The sequence below is a fragment of the Protopterus annectens genome, chromosome 5.part1, assembly GCF_019279795.1.
Source record: "Protopterus annectens isolate FY-2018-M chromosome 5.part1, PAN1.0, whole genome shotgun sequence".
NCBI classification, from domain to species: Eukaryota; Metazoa; Chordata; order Ceratodontiformes; family Protopteridae; genus Protopterus; species Protopterus annectens.
Window position 1 is genome coordinate 32154565 of NC_056736.1, and position 25539 is coordinate 32180103.

Genomic DNA, 25539 nt, shown 5'->3' on the forward strand with positions numbered 1-25539 from the left:
ACCCTTTAACACTGGTGATTTATAATTTATTTCATAATTAATTAACAAATAGAGGATTTACCTTGACAACTTTTGGTACTCATCACCATGGTGAGGCTTGGAAATCTCTTTGGATGTATTCTAGAATGCCAACAACGTTCCAGTATCCCAAACAAATTGTCAGAATAAAAAAGCAGGAAAGAACACTATAACTCAGCATATAACTGCAGCTAACTATAACTGGAGCTGTAACTAAATCAACTTATTCAGAAACAAAAATGTGCTAAACAGCTCTTGAAAAACACTCGGTTGTGCTTTTGTCCTCCCGAGGCTAGACAACCCTGGTTCTTACACAACTACATCACCCTTATATACCTCAACAAAGTAAATTCTCAATGTAAATTACAAATTGTGTTATATCCATTTGCCCTTCCTGCTATTTCTTATACTGGCTCTACTCAACCCTTAACATTTTTTTTCCTGTAGCAAAATTCCAACTCATAATTATATCCTCCTCATCTTATTCAACTTCACTGCAGCTTTTTTAATCTCATCACCTCACAAATATATACACTATTCACATTTCTTTACCTCTTCTTTGCTTTTTGCTTTCTATTCATATTTCATATACATTCTCTGTCTGATTTCTCCTACCCATAAATGAAAAATTGTAATTTGCATTTTTAAACTTCAATGCATATTCTCTTTATATGATCTATTAATATGTAATGACTCTGACTAGATTTTCTGTAGTACAGATCCCTTTCAGTTATTGGATGTCCACATTGTAACTTTATGCCTTATATGTATGTTTTTCTGTTGTATAAAGCTGAGCATTTCTCCATGAGCATCTGATAAAAAGGGGCTTCCACTGCCCACAGTCCAGTCGGACTACCCCAGTCAACAAAAGCAATAATTAAATAAGCAAATAAATACATTTTTAAAACTTGAAATCAAAGTAAATGCTCTTTAGCATTGATATGAACAAACCTACAGAAAGCATTAGCTATCTTTTCTAATAGCAAACATATGATTGTATATTAAGCCATTCTTATCTAGGCTGCCTATTGAAATTTCAGCACTTGCAAAGCAGAGTGCTGACAGACAGAAAAGAAAAAAGGCTGAAGATCCAGGAGAAGGGTAAATCTAAAACATTACTCTTCACCTTTAAAACTGTTTTTTTTTGTAAGCGGCAAACTCACCATACCTCCAAGTAATGGCAATATTCTTGGAAATGGCCATCTTGACTTATATGTAAGTCCATTTTCTTGGCTACTCAATTTCAATGTTTCTGGACTTGCTGTAGCGGGTCCCAACATTTCAAATTATTACCGTTTTTCTACAGAACTTATACACATAATATGCATTTTAGTCCTTATGAAAGCATGCATACACCAAATCTTCAGTTTTGTAATCAGAATAACAGATAAATAAAATACGTTATACAGGATCTTAACTTATTTCTATTTTGAAACATACAGTCATATAAAACATTATTATCATATGTGCCCTGGTGCCTAAAATTATTTATTCATTCTCTAACAGACCTTCTATTATACCCTTTTAAATTAGAAAATGTATTTTACCCAAACGTTGGCTAACACTGAAATATACTAATTTTCTTTTGCCATACAACATACATATTGAAGCTTTAAGAAATGTTTTATGTCATTACACAACACCAGAACAAGAAAAGATTAATATAATTTTCATTCTTCTTGATATCTGCCTCTAATCATTTACTGCATAAAGGTAAAACACATAGGTTGAATCCTTCCTGATAATGACCTCTTTCACCTTAAGTTTCACATATAACATGTATGAAGCCTCTACCTACATACTCTTTTGGGGGAATTCAAAGCCTACATGGGTGCAAGCATTTTTAGATTCAGTAAGTGCTGCTTAGGGGAGCTCATGCACGGGCAAACACGGAAATTTCCGTGGCATGCATATGGCCTCATAAGTAGGTTAATCTCATGCAAATGAGGGAGGTAGAGCAATCCAACATGCAGAAGGGCATCTGTTCAGACCCTGTGACAGTGTCAAAAGTGTAAAAAATTCCATTTACAGAAGTCTAGACAGAGAAAGGGGGTGTAAAAATATAGAAATGTGGACATAACCCCCCTGAAAATGTAAGACCACACACACACACATGAGCAAAACTATTAGTCTGTATGACAGAAAGATTAAAGGGAATAAGTTAAATTAATATTTTTTTTAATAATCTCAGCATGTTTGCATTATGTATCACAGTGAGCAAATAAGCTTAATCAAAAAAAAAATAGGAAAAAAAAAAAGAAGTTTATTGTATGTGACAGAAATATATTATAGGAGCTTGCGTGGGCTCCCTACAGTGGTGCATTGCTGCTGCTGTTGTCAAGGTGATAGGATTATGAAGTGTGTAGTTTCTAGACTGCCAGCATGGATAAGTATGCAAATGAGGTGGGGATATTGAATAGCAGAAAGGAGTAATCATGTCTGCATATCCACTTTGTGTAAGGGTTTTACACCATGTTGATGTTTACACAGGATGTGGCTGAAATCGGGGGGGGGGGTGTCTCCTCATTTCTAGGCTCTTTTAAGCTTAGATGCATGTGTTTGCCCAGCATGCCACTTACTTGAGCATTTTCCCAAAACTGGATGTATTCAATTAGACATTCTGACTTTTGTATAAGTTATTCTGTATGGCACCACGCTGTCAGTGGTGTCGCACACTGAAATAGGGCAGGTAAGTTATTTTAATTATATTGTAGGCAGGTGGAATGCATCAAAGTTAGACAATCACACATTCTGCACTTATAGCAGAGCTATATAAAGTATGCAAACACCCTGCATTCTGATTTTCTCTCAATACGCTGGACAATTGGAGTACAGACTTGGGAATTTTAACTGAGATAACGCTAGGGGCTGCTGCAGGTCTGTTCCATCTATATGTGCTAGATGCTGAAATCAATGCTGCTGGTGCTGCTGATAATAGGCCTAGGCAGAGAAGTGTGTTCAGGCCCAGTTTAACCTACCTGGAGCTACATGATCTGGAGATTTTAAAGTGCTACATGGTGGAAAGGGACGTACTACAGAAACTCACTGAGCTCTGCCACCCTCAACTCAGACCCAGAGCCAACAGAGAGGAACCCATCCCAGTGAAACCAAAGGTATGTCTAGCCCTAAGGATACTAGCTACAGGTACTTTCCAAAGACCAACTGAGGACATGATGGGGATCCCACCGGTTTCTGCATCCAGGATATTCCACCAATTCCTAGATGCCATTCTACCATGTGCCAGTGAGCACATATCTTTTCCCTTCACCACTGAGGGGAGAGCCAGCAATATGCAGCACTTCTGCCATGCAGTACACTGACCTGAAGTACTAGGTGCCACAGATTGTACTCATGTACACATCAAGGCACCACCCAGTGAAGAGGGTAAAATCTATATCAACCGCAAGGGGTATCACTCTATCAAATGCCAGGTTGTGTGCAATGCCCAGGAGATTATCCTGAATGTGTGTGCTGGCAGCCCTCCCAGTTATTATGACTCCCATATCTGGCACACATCACAGCTGTGCCAGATGTTTGCTAGGGGGTACATCCCTCATGGCCATTTACTTGGGGAAGCTGGCTACACCCTGGAACCATGGATGATGACACCCATCAGAAATTCACATACACCAACAGAAGAATGTCATAATGAGGCACACGCACAAACTAGGAATATCATAGAGCATGTGTTTGGGCTTCAGAAGTATTGGTTCCGGTGCCTCAATATATCTGGTGGAGCCCTGCAGTACTCACCAGCCACATGTGCACATATGCTCACAGTATGTGCTATGCTACACAATCTGATCCTGTAGAAACACCTGCAGCAGAATTAGCAAAGGGAAGGGAAACACAGTCCCCCAACAATGCCTAGGTCACCACAGCCACAGTCACAGGAGGACTCGGAGGAGGAACCCCCTACCAATGCCCCTGTAGGCAGATGTAGGAGTGTTCAGTATGCCTTGACTTTGGCTAAGAGACAAGGCATATCATATTCACTGACAACCTAAGGACTGACACCTTACTCCTACTCACATAAGTATATAAAACTTGACGCCAAGCAAGCCACACAACCAATACCTATCCATGTATTGGCTGTGTACTGCTTGCATTAGACAGAGTCAGTCCTGAACTACAGTTCTGTCAACTGCTGCATTTGCAAGCTAATTCTCTAACCTACACAGTACTTGTAAGAATAAGCATGATATGGTATGGTACGTATGGATCTTCTCATTTATGCAAGTAAATATAGTGGGCTATTTGGACAAATGTAACATCCACATGGGACAGCAGACACCCAGTCCACTAGCATGTGTCCTTTAATAGTCACTAGGCCTCATGCATTGAATATTCAGTACATCAGTCAAGGGAGATGTTAAACAGAGGGTTTACATGATATTTGGACTACTGTGCATCCTATCAGAACATGTGGTGTTGTTCCCCTACCCTCAACACAGCAGTGTTTCTATATAACTGCTGTAACAGTAAATCGTATCAGCAGTCCAGGCAATCTCAGGGCAGTAACATAGAAACTGAACATACATTCTATGTGTCACTTAACACAGGAATAAAAATGTACATATTGATGCTGTTGATTGTGTGATGCATGACTCCTCTCTGTCGGGCAGCTTGTGTGGCTCAGTGAATTAGGGAAGTTAGTATGGGTGATGGAGTTGATTGTTCTAATCTGGAAGTATTCACATAGTTTTGATGTGTTGTAGTATTGTGCTGTATGCTGTATTTTTTGAGAGACTGTCATTCTCTTTGTGGTGTAACATTACTAACCTCGGTCACATATTAATTACATCAGACAGCTGAAGAATGCTGTGGACAATTTCAGTGAAGTGCAGTACTGCAGACACAGGGACAGATGTCATTGTCTGTAACACACAAAATCCCAGACTGGAGTACAGGGAGGTGTGGTCTGGAGTCAGTTTATAACTGCTGACAATCCCACTGGGCATGCTTATGCACTTATTTGCAAAGAGCACAATCCCATTGCCCCTTGCCCAAAATAACCTGTTATTTATAGATATGTTTGTACATGCATACATATATATATACATATCTGTCTGTCACTATCTCTCTCTCCCATAGATAGTATATCTATCTCTATGAATATACAAATAGAGATATTCCTGTATATACCTATATATAGCTATATATAAAACATACAACTCAGATGTGTCCTCATATATCCACATAACACACGCATACATATATATATATTTGCAAACACACACAGCCACATTTCTATATGCATTCCTGTTATATACATACATATGAATGTGGATGTCTGTATTGTCCTACATACCCTGATAATGGTGATTAATGCTTCACTATCACACATCTATAATGTTGCTCAAAGAATCCAAGGTAAGGGCTCAACAGTACATAATGCAGTTACCTACTGACACCTCCACCTGCTGGATGTCACCACATATACAGCAACAGGTGAACAGGTGGTGTAATATAATGTTTTCTATGCATGCATGGACAGGGCACATTGTTCTTGCTCACTGGCATGCCCATCCAAATGCAAACCGCCACATATGGCCAAACTGGACACTGTAGCCACATAGCTAGGATAAATAACACTTATCTGACTGCTAGGCTACTAGATGCAGATAACGGTATGAAGCAATTTCACTCTGCATGCCACATATGCTGTTCAACACAAACCTAGTTTGTGTAATCCACAAGTAGTCTGCCTGCAGTTACATTTAAAACAGACACCAGCCATGGTGCATAAGATAAGTACTGTGATCTATAGTGGGTAAGAGCAGTTAGGTAGGGGTTCTAATATCACTGCAGGCTACTTGGTGCGTGTGTACATGTATCCCCCTGCAAAACAACTGAGAATCCCTCATTAACTATGAAACTGCAATAGTTCTGCACCTTTTGGCCCTGTAAGTTGCTGTCAGTATCCAAACTGCCCTCTTCTACAAGGTCTGCTGATGTCATCATCCTTAAGACTACCAGCTGTGATTATAATGTAAGACTTAGGCCATAGCACATGCAATAGGTACTGTGGACTATAATGTGAAAAGGTAGATAGATAGGGGTTCTACTTTTATTGCAGGTCACTCAGTGTGTTTGTTTGTGTGAGTGCATCTCTGTACAATATAAATATGATCACCATACCTGTCACCTGTACAAATTGTTGCAAACTGCCCAGAATTTTGCCTCATATTTTTGGTCCATTTTTCATAAAATTGTGGTTTTCTGGCAAATTAGTGGCGATTCATTAAAGACTGAAGTTAGAAAATAATGACAGACACTTGAGTTTCAGACTTCATACCCTTCAGAAAATTCATGCTAATGCAAAACATGTTATTCTATATTCTATCAACATTCTAAGTTTATTAAGAGGAATATTTTTGGCTCTTTGTCCCATATATATATATATATATATATATATATATATATATATATATATATATATATATATATATATATATATATATATATATATAGTCCAGATTTCTTGCTCTAGGAGGTGGAGAGGTATGATGATCACCTCATTAAGTTAGAAAGAAGTAGGGTTTTTGCAGTATTTTGGTTGTAGCAGATGATGTGGACCTCCGAATGCCTGATCACATCTCGGTCTGCTGATGTCATCAAGCATGCAATATTCTAAAGAGAAAGCAATAGCATACTTGATGTGTATCCCATGGATCACATACTGTGATCTGTAGTGTATACCATTAGATAGGTACTTGTTCTAGCCTGCATGCAGCCATCTTGCAGTTTGTGTGCTGTGCTGTGGAAGTGGTGCTATCCTAAGTGTAACTAGGTTTGTGTGTGTGGCTGTTACAGCATTTTACATCAGCTTATGGAATCATAGGATCTTTGAACTTTGGTAGCATAATGGCCATCCTACAGCCTTCACAATCCTATCCAAGTTTATACGCTTGTTTACATGATAAGCACATATTGCCCCTGTCTACGAGGGACACAGGCAGAAGCCCAGTGGTGAAATGACAAGTCACCCAACCAGTCATATAGATGGCATCTGACGAGGTCCACTGAGGTGTTCTGTTTGCCATTAGGCAGGATTCTTTTCCAAAGGTGTGCTAAAGTCTGCTAGACAGATCTCTACCACCAGTATGTATTACTAATGTCACATATCAGGTTAACATCCCTACAGTGAGTAATCCATGTACCATGCCACCTACAGATATCCACTCAAGTAGGATCATACATTGCCCTGTAAGCAAGGCAGAGATCACCTCTGAGTATTCTTATGCCGCAGGCTGTAATGACCACTGATGTCAGATGAAGCTCACTGGACAGATACTGATGACGTGAAGTTCCCTTGTGAGGGACCAATGTGTTGTGTGCAATTGCCAGTATTGGTTGGAAAGGTACAATACCAAATGGCAATTGCACACACATATTGGCATGCTGATGGAAGAGTTCATGGAGGCTATGAGAATGTTAATTTTGGGTGACCATGCCCACTTTTATGACATATGATTCCCATCTTATCACTGGGGAGACATTGATCTCAGGTACATCAGGTGTAAACCTGTGTGGCCAGGCCTGTGTGCCCAGGTCTATCACCCCTGAGTATGCACATCACATGTTGCAATTGATGTGCTACTTACAAGGAGCATAGGTGGTACCAATGGAAATTAATCTACTTATATATTTGAATGGAATTTATGGTCAGTAGTAGTAGTATATCAACAGGCATTTGTTCATCAATACCCTCTTACAGGATATAGGCATAACTCACAGAGTCTGACAGCTCACAGTTTGCAGGCATCAGTCAATATTGTCAGCCACAGACAGCCAGTATTCACCTGTATCATGGTGAAATGGATCCCGAGCAGTACAGGATCCAGGACTGAGCCCTGTTGAATAGTGCTGTTTACAAATCAGCTATTGCAGATGGATTTCACTATTTTGAGTATGTGTGCCATCAATGAGCCACTTAGTGACCCCTATAATGATATTACTATGGATGTCTATGTGGGAGCTTTTGTCAATGATGCCTGAGAGAGCAATAGAGTCATACGGCTTGGCTACATCCAGGGGTCATATGCCCTGATGTCCCCTCAGTGAGGTCCTTGGTGACTGTCTCAGTCATGTCCACAATATTTAACAGCCATGAACTCCCTGTCAGACATCCAAACTGTGTACAGTCAGCTGATTGGAGATCACATATATGTTTGCTGATCAGATCCATGATGATTTGCCCCATGGGCATACAGATATGGCTACTCAGACAAAAAGATCTATAGTTCCGGTGGTTGGTGGAGCACCATCTCTATACATGTGGATAACAGTTGCCATTGTCCAGTCAACTGGGATGCAGCCAGTGGTGACAGTATGATTTCAAGGGGTTCCCAATGATGCTAGTAATCCTTGGTGGAGCCCATGTAGGACACAGCCAGGATGTTAGCATATCCAGTAGATGCTGTGTAAACCCCATAGACAGGACAGTTACGATCTGCTCTGTAGATATGGAAGATATGGTGACAGGTTGTAGGACTGTCATGTGGCACATGTGGTGGGTGAGGGGAGTGAAGTTGACACAGAACCTGTGGGACAAAAGGTTAGCTATGACTACAGACCAAGTATATGTGGTATCATTATGTACAAGTTCACCGACAATCTGGGCCTGTAACTACACTGCGGATTGTAGTTCTGCTTTGTGGGGAGGCTGATTTTGTCACTTACTGTTTCTACACAACATCACACAAACACTATGGAGGTTGTGCCTCCATTTTAGGATGCACACCCACTCCAACTGTCACACAGCAATGTCCATCTCTTATTGTACAGACGTCTAATGGCAGTTGTCCACCATGCAAGTGTGCTGTGCCATGAGGAGCTCATGTTTCTCCTGTCAGGTACAGCCAAGTTTATACAGTTGTACTGCTGCTTACATAATGCATGGGTGTATGGCTCTGCATACTTGCCAGTTCCATCTGAGGGGTGAGGTGCAGTCACGCTATGTAAACAGTCCCATAGAGGGTAACATATTATTTTGTTGAAGTGTATTTCTGTATTGTCTGCAAGGGGGGTTGGGTCAGATAGTTTTAATGATACTGATCTGTGTTCAGATCTCACTAGGGAGGACTTTACAGTGGTGGGCTGCAGTGGTCATCCATATTGGGATATACATGAAGCACTACATCACCTCCCCATGTGGTGATGTCATGCCACTGGTACAGAGCATTGTAGTTAAGGACGTGGAGTAACATTTGGGCACGTGAGCTTCAGCACGACTAATCAACGCAGATGATAGACACACGAACATGCAAATAAGCAGAATGGGTGTATGGATTCATGGAGCTGCTTCTGTAGCTGGTAATGGCTTGATTACATACTCTTCCAGCAGTAAATAGTACCTGCAGTGTCTCTGGGAAAGCATAGTGCTTCACTAAATCTGGATGTGTACCTGTCCTGAATGAATATGTATACACCACCTCCATTACTTTGTACACTGTCAGTTTAAGGTCTGAACATGTGGAAGGGCATATAGTCTGGTATGTCTGTGGTGCTGTCCACAGCCATAACCAGGTGTCTTTGACTGCACAAATGTCTCCATAATCCAGGGTGGAGACATCTTCCATAGACTGGTGTTTAGTGTTGCCATTTCCAAAGTGTAGCAGCATAACCATGATGTTGTATGAAGATGGTGTTCTCATTGGAAAGTTTTCCCTCTAGATAGTGCCTATAACATGCAGTGTGAGGGTGTCAGCAGCCTTGGCCAATAGTCAAAATCCCAGGGGTGAGAGATGAAGACCATTTCTGGCAAAGCATTGACGTCTGTTGAGCAAGTCATCCCAGGCAGATGTTGTGGATACACTTAAAATAACACGATACATGGGGAAATTATTGGCATCCATCATTTACAGTTTGTATTGACCAGTCATCCTAGGTGAGTGTCAAATGCAGCTGAAAATTATGGGCATACCCACGAGAGACACAGTGTGCAAGCTCGGTCATGTGTCTGTATACAGTCCGGGACATATGTCCCTAGTCGTACACACCTGCAGGAAATATGGTATCATCATTATAGCACCTGATATTCCTTGTGTTGCAGCAATGTGTGGTATGGCGTATCATGTCAACCCACACACAGCTAACTGTAACATTTCCCATATGTAGCCTGGTGACACAGACATCACTGTGTCTCAAGATGTACTCAACTATGAATAATAGGTCTGCATTTGTGTTGTGCCTCAGGTGTGTGACTGGTGGGACCAGTGGTGCATTCATTATTATGTGTACTGTGCTCTCAGAGGTAGGTTTTCTGAGGTGTCTGTTGTTCGGGAAGGTAAGGAGCCGAACACGTGCAGGTGTGTGTGTTGTGGGTGTGGGTGGTGCATGAGGTGAGTTGTGCATGTTTTCAAAATGCTAATTGCTATATATGCTGACTGCTGTGTGAGACGTCATGCAATCAAGGTTTGAAGTACAGTCACATCTCTCACATGTTGTGTCTGTCTGGCATAGGAGTAGAGGGGTGGGTGCTCTTTTCACATGTCATCAGCAGTCATTGATAGTGCCATTAGCAATACAGTCATGGTTGTGTGTACATCACAGCAAGCCATCGTTAGGCAGTGTCATGACAGATGGTGAAATGTAACATGTCACTTTGTAAGTCCCCCAAGGTAACACAGCACCTGACAGTGAGCCATACAATGCTTTGCCAGCCATATGAACCTTGACTTGACTATAATTCTGTCATTAGGCATGGTCGCAATACCATACCTACAAATTTGACACTATGCAAGTTCTGCAAAGTTAGGATCATGCTGCCACACCCTTGAGGTTGACAGCCTGAAACACAAAGTTTGAAAGCACACATTGCAGTGAAGATGTGGATGCCTGTGCATGCACAGAGGACTTGTTCAACTTTGCTGACATTGCATTGCCCTTGTAAGCGTTCAATGCCAGTCAAACAACAACACAGCAAACTGGTTGTTGCATGACATGATGTGGAACACAGACTTGTTCCGGGTACATAACTGTACAATATGATATACCTAGGACATGTGGCAGGTGGACACACTTTAGGCAAAGGTGGCCAGTTCTCTGCAGTAGGCCTCTCAGCCATGTCATGCAGATATCTACCATTACTCTATGGAAGGGCAGGATGCATGAAGTGCTGTGAAAGTGTCACCTAAGATGGATCACCACCACTGTGTTGCTTGTTTCAGCAAGCATGGACACCTATGTCACTGGACATTGCACATTACATTGTGATGCTGCAGGTTTGCTCCTAATCACCATCTGGTCAGTTCCCTAATGATGTACCACTGACCCTGGTACAGAAGGCATACTACATGCAAAAGCCAACTGATTGCTCAGGTTGGTAATCAAGGCATCTACCTGGAAGTGGGTATGTGAAGCCTACAGAGCCTTTCATGATGTGGGACAACCATGTGGATGAACAAATAGGTCGTGTCCTCCTACTCGTCATGAGCTTTGTAGTAACAATTTGCATGTGATGACAGAAGTATCTGAGTATGGTATCCCATGATGGAGTGTTTATGCTAAGACCAGCAGCAGTAGTAAACAGGTACCAGCAATTCAGGGGATTCCCCTGCTTTCCATATTCTTCACAAGATAATTGTGTCCTTGCAGTACACACCATTTGAGTAGTGTCAAACTACAGAATTCCTGTGTAAAGCCTCCCAGCTTACCTTCACATGGTATACATATTACACTTCCCTCCATTGTTTGTCTGTGCCTTGTACAGACACCTTGGATGACTCTTTTCTTGGGACATGATGAAAATAACTACAATACTTAGTTGCACAGAGGACAACTAGCATGCAGTGCCAAGCAGTGTTCCCAGATCTCTCAGTCATCTGATATGTAAAGACATGAAAGGAGTTAGCATGGATACAATCAGTAAAAATATCATACACCTTCTGACACTGGACCAAACACAGTTTGTTTTGCTCAAGGGCAGATCATGCCTACCTACCCTAACTGGTGGATCTCAATGAGTTTTACATTATGCAATAGATGATAGGAATATGACTCACTCCACCTAATATGGCCTGACAAGATGTTTGACAATATTAGGCCAGTATGCCTTGCTGATAACTATGTAGATTATTTACAGAGTGGGATGTCAGCTGATGGATAGCCAAGTGTCTTATAGACATAATCTGGGAAGATAACATTGGGTAGACCTATGCTACAATGAAGTCAGTCAACAGTGGACTTCCCTCAGGCATCATTAATAGAGTACTCCTTGTAGCCATTCCCTTCTCTGCAGCCACGGCCACTGTCAATGGCTTCTGACTGACTACATTAGCAGGTGATTGCATATTAGGAGCTCTCAATGAATCCCACACAGAACCAACAGTTATCCAGGGTGGATTGAGACACACAGTTGATGTTAGTGCCAATGACAAATTGTAAATGCTAAGGATCACACAATACTATCCATTTGGAAGTCATCCTCCCCTGGAAATGTTAGTAGTGTCTGCACACAACACACAGTTGAGCTATTACCCATGGAGTTATGGACACAGAGAGTAATGTAGCCTTTGACTTTCACTGGTCAGAAAGATGAGGGTACCCATTAATTTTGTACAACCTATACAGAAAGTTATGGCATGTAAATCCCACACTGCCATTGTTGTACCATATTTGGCACTCAGCACACCTATCATTGAGTGCAATGGCACCTTTGCTATGTCTCTACACAGGCATATCTTACAACTGTAGCAGCCACACAGGTGCCATGGTAAACCAACACACATTGTAGATAACATGTCCGATGCAGCCCGTGTCAAGAAAAAATAAGTGTAATCTTTCTCCTACATGCTTTGGAGAGTTGTGTATGGCTGCCATCCAGGGAGGTGTCAGAACCCAATGTGTACCTCCTGCTTATGCAAGACAGAATGTACACATTTATTACCTGTTCTGCACACCTACACTTTATAAATAGTATATGCTGGAGAGACGGGTATGTAACACAGACACTAAACCCTAAATGTAGCAGGCTCCATGCATGTGAAGTACATGTCTGCTGTAATATACATCATGTGTAAGTTACACAGTGGGATGCAGAACAAAAAAATCATAACTGGTATAGAACAAATGTCTGTAATGGACACAGGAAACTTGTAGATGGGTGATCTCCATCACCACAGCTTGTAGATGTGTTAGGTCCAGACACCCTAGTGACACTTATCAAGTGTATCAAACCATGTCATAGATGAGGGATGAATGAGTAGGCTGTGTGATGCCATTATCCTTCTTAGCCTGTTATACACATATAACCCAATGGAGCCATGCACCTATACCACTGTACCTTGCTGGAGACATATGCCTTCTGTGTTGACGTTCCATCCTGTGCTGTGACATCTATGGGTTTATTGCCACTGTGTATCCATAGGTGCCCCCTACAGACTCCTGCAACTGAACCATAAACAGGTCCATAACACACCTTTCATTGTGTAAGTATACAGTCATTACAACATCATACAACATAAGGTACATAAAAGTATGTTGCTTACTTATTGCAAATGTCAGCACACAGTATCGGTCAGTGACCAGTGCAAGTGGCATGGCAAAGCAACACTGCATTACACAATTACATATTAATTTATATAGTTACCCTGTGCATAAGACACATAACTTCATTTCCCTGCATCAGTGAAGAGGATGAGAGGGATCTGGCACAGGTATCATCACTTCCACAGACTGTTGTGTGGGGGTGCAGGAGGCCTAGCCTGACCTGATAGGTTGAAAGCATGTGTGTGAGTCAGGAAGGGAAGCAGGCAAAATAGACCATGGAAATCTGCTATGTGTGTCCATAGGTGACATGATTTTGACAGTGGTGTGTGAGTGTGTGCATGAACACAGTTAACCTCAGTTCTAGCCTTAAACATGTGTATTTAGGACAGTTGTGAACTGTGCATGGTAGTGCTGACATTTCACTGTCTCTGCCCTGGAAAATAGGAACTGGCTCTGCCAGGATTTGCACTGGCACCTCCATGGCCAAGGTCAGAAGTGGTGCTAATACCTGACAGTGACTGCTATCTGATGGGACCATGTCCTCCACAGCAACACACAGGATCATGAGCCCATGCCCTGCCATATCTTAGTGTGGGAAGCACACTCCCCTCTGGAGCACTGTATGTGCTGCTACTATGGGAGTATGATTTAGCATGGTCATGCGAACTCAGCAGATGCAGTTGATGACCTATGTCCATGTGTCCAGTGCTCAAATCCAACCAGATGTTCAATCACAGACAATGTGCATTCCAAGACAGATATTCTGCGACCTGTCTCAGACCACCTTCTTTCCACTGTATCAGTGAACCAATCCAGGGTGGGAGGCAGGCATGGCTGTCAGACTGTGTGGCATCAATAACCCTTAGCATTCAAATGGAGTTCCTTTCAGAACATGTTTGTCCCTCCAGGATGGCCTGAAACATACGCTGAGTGACCCATGATGAGACACCTAAAACAGGTGGTGGAAGGGCAGCAGGGTCCCTATGAGAACCCCTCTCAATCTGCCTCTGTGGAACCTTGCCGGGTCTCTGGCTATGGCTGGTGTCTGCACTCACTGGAGCCATACTTGCTACACTGTTCTGTTCAATGTTCCCACCCTCTAACTGTCCAATATCTGTGGCCTCTGGAGATTGGGTATGTGTAGGCATACTAACTGTGTGTTGTGATAATGAGGGCAGAAGAGGGATGTAAACCTCTTGGACAGTTTCAGCCCCTGAAACCCCTAGCTGTGTCTCACTTTGGCCACCATCATCATCAGAGTCTGAAGAGACACGGGCATCAGGTTGTGTAGGGGACAGAGGCCAAACCCACTGGTCACCTGTGTTAAGAAAGGGAAAAGCAGTACATTAATACCTGCACTATTATGCTCTGCAGTTCTATGTTGCAAAATATGTAAAGCTGTATACACTGCTGTCACTATTATAGACCTGTTTAACCCACAACCTCATATAGTAGGACATGAGGACATTAGTTTTCCCACAAACATCTGTAGTTACTTGTAAATAAAAGGTCTTCACACTGTAATCTCATCAGCAGCAATGAAGTACACTGTTGACATTTGTGAAGACTCTGCACAGTTGACACATATGGCAATCTGTAACTTCCTGACAATACTGTCACATCTATTAGTATTGTCACACATACAAGGCATAGGTATGACTCTCAGGTATGTGCAGTCAGACAGTATCTGTGCAGTTGACAATCATGATGACAGTCTTATAGTTTTTTTATTTTTTGTGTTTGTTTATAACTGTAAGGTGTTCATATGTTTCTGTGTGTTTTTTAGAATATGCATTTTCTGTAGAATATAGCTTTAATTAATTTACATTCTTTTATTGTAAGATGTTTTTTATTAGTTAAACTGAGTCTGGTGATGTTCTCTGAATGGTAATTATTTGTGCTTTAATTGCAGTTTTACTTATTCTGAAGAAGTCAACTGATGTATGCTGACGAAAGAGCTAAATAAAATCTGATCGAGTTTGTGGAAGTCACCTTTTGGTTCTGTTTTTTTGTAGATTTTATCCTGTATTGGTTGTTAGTTGTACTTGTGGAGTTTGTTGGTGACCAAACCTGATGATGAGTTCCCCTCCTCGTATCATTATTTTAGGGGAAGACCCTGTTGAGAACACTGGACTTTTAACTCAATTAATACAGCAGTTTTCTCATGAGGTACCCGTGGTGAATAGAAGCAATTTTTCCTTGGAATTATCTCAAGGTGATAGTATTCCTCCAGGGCAGAGATTCCCTTGTAGTGGAAATATGCAAGGGAGGTTAAACATTAATAACCCTGATAGCAATTCTTAAAGTAATTTTGTTTTCCAGAACTGGCTCAATAGAGACTTTACTTTTAAAAAGCATGGTGGTGTAGTACAACAACGTAATACCTTCAACAATCCCTGTCTATCTTTGAGAATAAATTACTAAGATGCAAATAATTACAGCTTGAAAATGCTTATTTAATGGAGTGTGTCAAAAATAAGCTTGTGCTGAAAGGGCTTAGACACTGTAAATACCTGACTGGGTTAATTGTTGATTCACCTCTGCATTGTGAACTTATTGCCTTATTTGACAGGCAAGGGCTAGAACTACTTGATATACTAATTAAACACAATCAAAAATCTATTGAAACATTACATCATGAATTGACTGAATTAGATAAGACGCTGCATGAAGATATATTGTTTGAACACTCCACAATGGCATCTAGAGGGGTGTTCGACAAAACAGACAAACTTACTGAAGAGGTGAGGGCTCATAAAGAGAAAAAGTTAGAGAGGGACAAAAAAGCATATCATTCTGGGATTGCTTACCCCGAACCACCCTCTAGTTCCTCTACAAACTCTCGTATTACAGATTTTTACCAATGGCAATTCCATTACAGGAGGAACTACTGATTCTCATCCATCCAGTCAGGCTCCTTTAGGGCAGGAACTTCTACGGAGATCAGACAGAATACAGAACCAGGCACGCCTAGTGAAGTACAGACCCCAATGGAATCACAGGGGTCAGGGCTACCAACAGAACTTGCAATGCCAGAATTCGACGAGGCAGCAAGCAAGGTGGAACTAGACTGTTTTGGGACTGTTGTGGACAATTTGTGCTTTGAACTTGATTCCTCTGTAGGATTTTCCAATACTGGTTGTTCTGGGGGCAGTATCAACAATGAAACAATCGACCTCGTGAAGTTTTCTTCCACCTTGGTGAACTCTGAAGGTGATTTTACTGTTTATAATTTTGCCTCCTAGTCTTTTGACATAGAAACTCCCAATTTACTTAGTAAAGGATTTAATTTCATTCCAGCTAGGTGTCCAAGCCTAGTTGAACTCATTTTGGACTTGAACTTATTTGTAAGGAACTTGCATTTCAAGTTGCTGTTTGATTCTTTGCCAAATGTTGAAAGTAGCAATGTGTTATGCAAAAGGAGTTTGGTTACCCTCCCCTTTCTAACTTTTTAGTATTTGTTTAAAGTACGTGTGAATTTGAATTCAGGGCTTTTCTCGAACTCAAATCTGAAGATGTTATTTTTAATCTGTCAAGGAATGAAAATATTCTGTTAAAGAAACTTTGTCAGGATAAATCTATTCGAGTTTTGAAGCCGGGTAAAGGGTGTGGGGTTGTAATAATGACTAAACAGGAATACAACAATAGAATGAATATTTTACTTCTTGATGGGACGGTTTATGAAGAAGTTTCTATAAACTTTGTCAACATTTCCTATCATAAAATAGATTTATTGTTGAAAGACATGCAGGACCAAGGACAAATTGATGTAGGTCTAGCTAATTTTCTTTTTACTAAATATCCTAGAGTGCTGAATATTTTCGGCATCCCAAAGATACATAAAGATAGGAATAACCCACCCATGAGACCAATAGTGAGTGCACATGGATCCAAGACCCATTCTTTAGGGAAATATGTTGATGTCATGCTTAAAAATGTCCTAAATGGTGAAGAACACATTTGTGTTGATTCCTGGCAGTTCTTAAGTAGACTAAAAAAACTTCCCTATGACAATAGAACATCCTTCCTCACTACTGGTGTGATCAACCTGTTTAATGTTATCCCACATACAGTAGGGATTGAATGGTTTGAGGAATTTCTTTATGAAAGCCAGGTATTTAGCAATGACCAAGTGGCAGTATTGGTGACACTTATGGAAATAATTTCAAAATACAATTTTGTGTTTTTTGAAGGACAGTATTTTGTACAGAAAACAGGGGTTGACATGGGGCATCTTGTGCCCCATTTTTGCTAGCATCATTATGCTAATGTGGAAAAGAAAGTTTATTTTTACATATTCCTTTTCTAAAAAGTGGAATCTATATTTACGTTACATAGATGATTTTTTTTTTTTTTTTTTTGTGGCATAGAGACTGTAATGATGCACATGAATTTTTAGTTTACTTAAATGGCACTACCAAATTTTGTAAAGTTTACCCACTCACTTAGACTGCATGACACTAATTATTTAGTTGCGCAGCTTAAGAAGGATGTGGGGCATTCTCAGTCGTAAGAAGTCTTTATAGAAAACCTACGTACTATAACAGTCTCCTTCATTACCAAAGTAACCATCCAACACACGTCAAAAAGGGCCTAGTTAAAGGTCAATATGTGAGAATCCAGCAAAAGAAGAAACACCAGCTGTACCACAGCAACGTACTTTATTAAGATAGTAAGCACTTTCAGGGTGAAAGTGCTTACTATCTTAATCAAGTACATTGCTGTGGTGCAGCTGGTGTTTCTTCTTTTGCTGGATACTACAGAATTTGTACACCGGCTGTTTCATTAGTTAGAAAGAGATTTTTGCTTTATGTGTCAATATGTGAGAATCTCAAGGATGATCAGTAGGGATGAAAACATGTGTTTTTTAATATTTGTTTTTAAATAAGGCACTCATCAAGTTGTTTAGTGGAGTAGTAACTCAACAGATGATTAATACAGGCTTGTAAGAAGTTGTTCTATCTAATTAAAAGAGATAGGAATATCCTGTATCAATTTAGTAATGTGACTGGCTGTTTAGCCACTTATAGATGTAGGTTTTATGTATAAAAACCAAGCTGTGTTAACTGGTTTTTGTCTGATGAAGGCTGGGCATTTGCTTAGCTGAAAGCGCTTACGTTTATTAAAAAGTCCGTGCCATTTATTGTGTCAGCGTGCTTCTACTTTCCTTTTGCGTGTTTTACTCAGTTTTTAAAGTTTTTTCTGTTTCGTTAGTTTTTGAAATGGCAAGTGGAGACAGTGATGCTGGCAACACGAATGAGCATAATGGGACTAACTCACAGCTGTTATTCTCTCAAGAGAAGGAGCGAGAGGCTAGTGTTACGAATAACACACAGGAAGAGAGTGCCTTAGGTAATTTAACCACTCTTGTCAACTTATTACTAAACAGGGTGGAAGTGTTATCGCAAAAGGTGGAATCAAGTACTCAGAGGAACCACACAGATGCAGGTGTGGGTTCCAGAGGGAACATTAATTCTACCGGTCTATCTGGCATGCGTTTGTTGAATCAACCGACTTCCTTGTTGTTAGACAACGCTAATGCTAACGTGTCTGCTGGGCAGACAAACAATAATGCTACTACCAGGTCTGGGAGGCGTAGTGGAGATGTGATTAATGTTCAAAGGAATGATGCAGTTGAAAATGCCAATGGAGTGAACAATGGAGCTGGTTTACCTTCTATGGCTAACTTTTTGGGCAAAAAAGACTTCTTTGAAGTTTTTAATGATTCAGAAGGGGGAGCTAAGAACAGTGAACGCGTGGTGAGTAATTTTGTTGACAAGTTAAACTCTTTTGACCACAAACTGTTCCGTTGTAAAAAATTGCAACTTGAAGTAGCTTACTTACAGGAATGTATCACAAAGAAAATTGTTCCTAAGGGCTTACGGCAGTGGCGTTATCCTGCAGGGTTGGTTAGTAACTCTGTATACCATCAAGAATTGTTAACCCTCTTTGATAAGCAGGGTTTTGAATTTCTACTGTCATTGATTAATTTTTATGGAGCAGAGATTATTGATTTAAAAGAGGAACTAGAGGTTTTGGAAGCAAGCTTGGTGGAAGATAACGATTTTGTAAGATATAAATATGACTATTTAAGAATATTTTCAAGTATTGAGGCTTCCATCTCTAAACTTGTTTCTTACAAAAAGCGTAAAATGGACAGAGATATTTCAGACTATGCAAATAACAAAGCGCACCCCCCTCCCCCTATGGTAGGTCAGCATTTACCTAAGGGTGGTGATGGGGCTAAAATAGCTTCCCCCACTGAAATTAACAACATTAACCATGAACAAGCCCCTGTTCGTAGAAGTGAATGCACCAGGGGCCAAAATAACAACGACAACATTAATGGACATGGCCAAAATCAAGATCTTGATAATACTGACAATGAGCAGGTTTTTCCCAGGGACAGAAACATACAGGACAACAGCAATGTCAGAGTGAACAACAGGGGACAACCACAGATAAAGAGAAAAATGAATCAACGGAGGAGATGACATTCTCCTCAGAGACAGGACCTGAGATTCTCACAGCTCAACATAGTGACTTTAAAATATATAATTACACTGTTTTAACTGTTGAGCAACCTCTGATTGACTTTTTTTCAAAAGGTTTGACTTTCATTCCTGACAAAAGGAGTGACCTTGTTAAAACACTTATAGATTTCAAACTGTATGTTCGAAAAAAAATCTGGCGTATATCTAGGGAATACACCTGCTGCACTTAAATTCAGTTAGAGTCTCTCAAGTGTTAACCCACCTTTGTATGGTGGACTAACTACTTTTGAAAAAGTATGTGACATCGATTTTAGGGCCACACTTAACAACAATAGACACGAGTTGGGAATGAGAAGTAACATATCCAAACATGAACTGGAGTTTATCTCACTCCTTAATGAATGTAAAGTTAGAGTCATGAAACCAGATAAGGGAGGGGTCTGGTGTTCATGGACCAATACTTTATGAAAATAAAATGTTGTCTCATTTACAGTCTGGCACCTATTTGAGATCTAGTTTGAATGAACTAAATTTAGCCTATAAGAAAATTAGGGGTGTCCTTGATGACTTATTTCTTGAAGGTAGTATTGATTGTAACACCTTTCAATACTTGTCAATGCCAGCACCTAAGGTTCCCACGATTTTTGGCACACCCAAAATTCATAAAGATTTAATAGATCCCCCATTGAGGCCTATAGTTGATGGGCGGGGTTCTATTACTTATGCTTGTGCCAAGTACATCGATGGTATTCTTAAACCATACATCCAGGGGGAACCACAGATTTGTAAAGATTCCTGGGATTTTTTGGAGAATTTTAATAAAGTTGAATACCATGTAGACTTGGTTTTCCTGATTGTGGATGTTAAAGATCTGTATACTGTGATACCTCATCAACTAGGTATTGACTGGACAAGGAATTTTATGGTGACCAAGAGGGCCACTAATGGTCAGATGTACTTAGTAGAAACATTATTGGACTTGGTCCTGGCAAATAACTTTTTAATTTTTAAGGACCAGTTTTTTCTCCAGAGTACAGGGATTGCCATGGGATCTCCCTGTGGGTGTAGTTTTGCTAACAGTGTGATGGCTTTTTGGGAGCATAATTATTTGTTCAATAGTGAACTGTATCAACAACATGTCACTTGGTACACTAGATACCAAGATGACATGTGTTTTATCTGGAAGGGTCCGCAAAACCTTATTCCACAATTTATAGATAATATTTCTGGAATGACCAACTTCTTAGAATTCACGTACACTATTGGAGTGGATGAAATGAGCTTTTTAGATGTAAAAATCTGTAAGGATAAAATCAACAACAAGTTTAAATCTTTAATTTACAGAAAGCCAACCCATTCTAACAGCTATTTGCATTATTCTAGTTGTCACCCCTTTCATCAAAAAAGGAGTGTAGTTAAAGGGCAACTTGTCAGAGCTGCTAGAATGATTTCAGATGATAATGACTTTCTGATGGAATGTAACAAAATCAGTAAAATGTTTCTGGCTCGAGGCTATCCTGATAGCCTCATAAAAGAGATGACAGATGAAGTACAGGTTAAAAGGGCTAATGGCCACTTTACTCCACTGTTGGTGGGTGGCTTAATGAGTAGATCGGGTAAGGACACCTCTAAGAGGGATTCCACCGTGCATTCTAGAATCAACTTTTTGTTCACTTTTAGCGTGGACTGTAAAGCTATCAGAGAAATAGTGGCTAAAAACTGGAATATCATACTTGAGGATAGGGCTCTGGTTAAGGTTCTTGGGACACGTCCAGAATTTACATACCGTAGGGGTGTTAATCTTAAAAATCTAGTTGAAATGGCTACGGTTAAATCTAAAATTCAAAATAAAATTGTAGGAATGCGTAAATGTGGTATGTGCCCTCAATGTAAGTTCATCCATGTTGGTAACAAAGTGTATATCAACAGTAAAAACTATTTCATTAAGGGTAATTACAATTGTGACACCAATGGCGTGATATATGTGGCTCTATGTGAAAAATGTCCTTCCTTCTATATTGGCAAAACGGAGAGAAAAATAAAGAAAAGAATTTACGAGCACCTGTATGCTATAGATAGGAAGGACCTTACAAATGCACTTGCCAGGCATGTGTTAGAATTCCCTGACCACTGTTTCACTTTCAGTGTAGTACATCACATCAAAAATGACATAAGGGAAGGGCCCTGGCAGCTACATTTAGAAGAGCAAGAAGTATTATGGCAGATTAGAACATGTGCACATTTGCTTCCAGGTTTGAACGACTATGTCTCCATTAAGTGTTTTCTTAAGCTTAAAGCTCTCCTTAGATAAGCACTAGTGGTTAATAATTTATCCAGTGTGTAAATGGGGGGGGGGGGGGGGTATCAATTATTAGTTGTAAGAAAGTGAGATTTCCACTTTCATAATATTTTAGATTTAGGATTGGTAAAAGCCTTAGGCAATTTGATTGATACTGTTATGTCTTCAGTTATGGTTATTGTGGGTTTTTAAAACATGTGTTTTTTAATATTTGTTTTTAAATAAGGCACTCATCAAGTTGTTTAGTGGAGTAGTAACTCAACAGATGATTAATACAGGCTTGTAAGAAGTTGTTCTATCTAATTAAAAGAGATAGGAATATCCTGTATCAATTTAGTAATGTGACTGGCTGTTTAGCCACTTATAGATGTAGGTTTTATGTATAAAAACCAAGCTGTGTTAACTGGTTTTTGTCTGATGAAGGCTGGGCATTTGCTTAGCTGAAAGCGCTTACGTTTATTAAAAAGTCCGTGCCATTTATTGTGTCAGCGTGCTTCTACTTTCCTTTTGTGTGTTTTACTCAGTTTTTAAAGTTTTTTCTGTTTTGAAAGTGCTTACTATCTTAATCAAGTACATTGCTGTGGTGCAGCTGGTGTTTCTTCTTTTGCTGGATACTACAGAATTTGTACACCGGCTGTTTCATTAGTTAGAAAGAGATTTTTGCTTTATGTGTCAATATGTGAGAATCTCAAGGATGATCAGTAGGGATGAAGATTTCCACTTACAATGTAGTATAACGAAGGAAATGTTTATTTCTAGGGAGTACCCTATTGATTTGGTTGAGAATGTGTACAATGACGTTTGGAAAAAGAAGGCTGAAGGTGAGAAATGAACCCCATTTAATTTTTAGAAGAGGGGCCACCAAAAAGAATTTGTTGGAAAGGAATATCAACAACTTAACCCATTATAGTGGTTTAGGAACCAAATAATGTACTGTTAGACAATCAGGGAGATTCTCCTGTAATTCACAAGGAGTTGTTTATGCCACCCTTTGCACAAAATGTAAAGGTTTTTGCATCGGGAAAACTAAGAGGAAACTAAAAGAGAGAATCTATGAACATAGGAGGGATGTTAAAAATCATAATTCCAATAGTGCTTTCTTTAAACGCGTGGAAAAAAAAATCCCAACCATGAGTTTAAGTTTTTGGTGGTTGAAAAGGTCCCTCAAGATCCTAGAGGGGACCATGGGAAGATCTCCTTGAATTTAAGGAACTATATTGGCAAGTGAGATTAAATGCTTTCACTTTCCCAGGTCTCAATGATAGCCTTAGTCTGAGCAGTCTTCTAAAACTGCAGTCTTATGCAGTTTAGTTAAATGTAATTAAATTAAAATTTAGTATTTTTTAAGCTTCAACATGTTTAAATTAACTGTCTTATAGTTCTTTTATTTTTTTGTGTTTGTTTAGAACTGCAAGGTGTTAATATGTGTTTGGTGTTTTTCTAGAATATGCATTTTCTGGAGACTATAGCTTTAATTAATTTACATTTTGTATTGTAAGATGTTTTTTATTAGCTAAACTGAGTCTGGTGATGTTCTCTGAATGGTATTTATTTGTGCTTTAATTGCAGTTTTAATTATTCTGAAGAAGTCAACTGATATATGCTGACGAAAGCGCTAAATAAAATCTGATTGAGTTTGTGGAAGTCACCTTTTTGTTCTGTCTTTTTGTGGATTTTATCCTGTATTGGTTCCTGGTTTTACTTGTGGAATCATGTCAATAGTACAGCAATGCAGCCATCAGGCCTGGGATGACATTTTAGGAAATATATTGCAGTCTACATCTGTAACAAAACAGTGTTGTACTTACCAGGAGTAGGACCACAGCCTTGCCCGATTCATGAGGGACCTGTGGAAAGTTGAGGGAGAGGTAATGGAAGCACCACCACATGCTGCACTATAAGAGGGTATTATGTACCTATATCTCATATTTTTAGTAGTTACTTGGTTAATTGATATGTTGGTCACAATCTGAGCATGAGATTCAAACTGCAGTTAACCCCCCCAAAAGAACAAACACCTGACACCCATGTAAATGTATCTACATCCTGACACACTGAATGCTACAGTATTCCAATGCTGACCAAACAAAGCCTATCTGGACGCTTCTTTGCCATGGAAACTGTGGCGCCCACATCTACGATATATGGTGTGATGGATGCCTGGGAGCTGTTATGTGTTCCTAGGTTCACCAGGAATTCCTCTGTGGTTGAGAATGGCTGTTCTGTGGCAGGTCCTCCACAGGTGACACCATGATCCTTGGCCACATCTGCTGCTCTTCTGCATGCAGCATTAATCATATCCATAGCACGGTGTTGAACCTGCTCATATGTCCTGCTATGGTGAACTATGGCATTCACATCATGGACAAGGTCAGTCCACAATGCTGCCTGCTGTTCCCTGTTGTGCCCCCCCCCCGAATGTAGGAATTCATGGTGCTGAAGGAGGCATTCCAGGATGATATCATTCTCATCGTCCGTAAAAGGGGCACTTCATCTGGCATACATGTTTCCTGAAAGACAACAAAATGGGAACACGTGTCAGGATCACATACATGGAAGTACACTATGTAGTGATACATCAAGAACAGAATGGATGGCAGTATCCATCATCACACTTGGCATATTCCTCAGTGTGCAAACATACTAACCATGTGGATACAACTCAGATACTAGCAATAGTCAGCTATCACCATGTGTGCCATGACAGATACTGCTGTATGATCACACACCCAACACAGGAATCCATTGCAGTGTGTCCCATAGGGTCAACCCCACCTGATAATGTGTCAAAATAACAGTACCAAACAAATAGCAGTGTGGTATTACAACCACCATACAGGGACATTCCCATGAGACCAGTGTGCCACACTGACAAAAAACATATAACCCTTCATGTACTGTATATCCTCTGTAGGTGTAACAAATCTGGAGATCAAGGTCATGTCATTGTTACAGTTCTAAGAAAGGCTTATTGCTGTAATCCCCATTTCTCCTATGTATATTCATAGTTATGCATCATTTTGTAAACAAAAAGGTTACATACCTGATAGAGTACAATACTCCTCTGTTGATATGTGCAGACATATAAAGTGTTTGGCAACGCGGTTACTGTCTAAAGAAATTCTCATACAGACTGGTTCCCCTAGCCAGCTGCTTGCCTTTTAACATGGTTCTCATTACCAGGTGATTGGCTCTTAACCAATCTGTAGTTCTGAACTGCTAACTGCAGTCAAC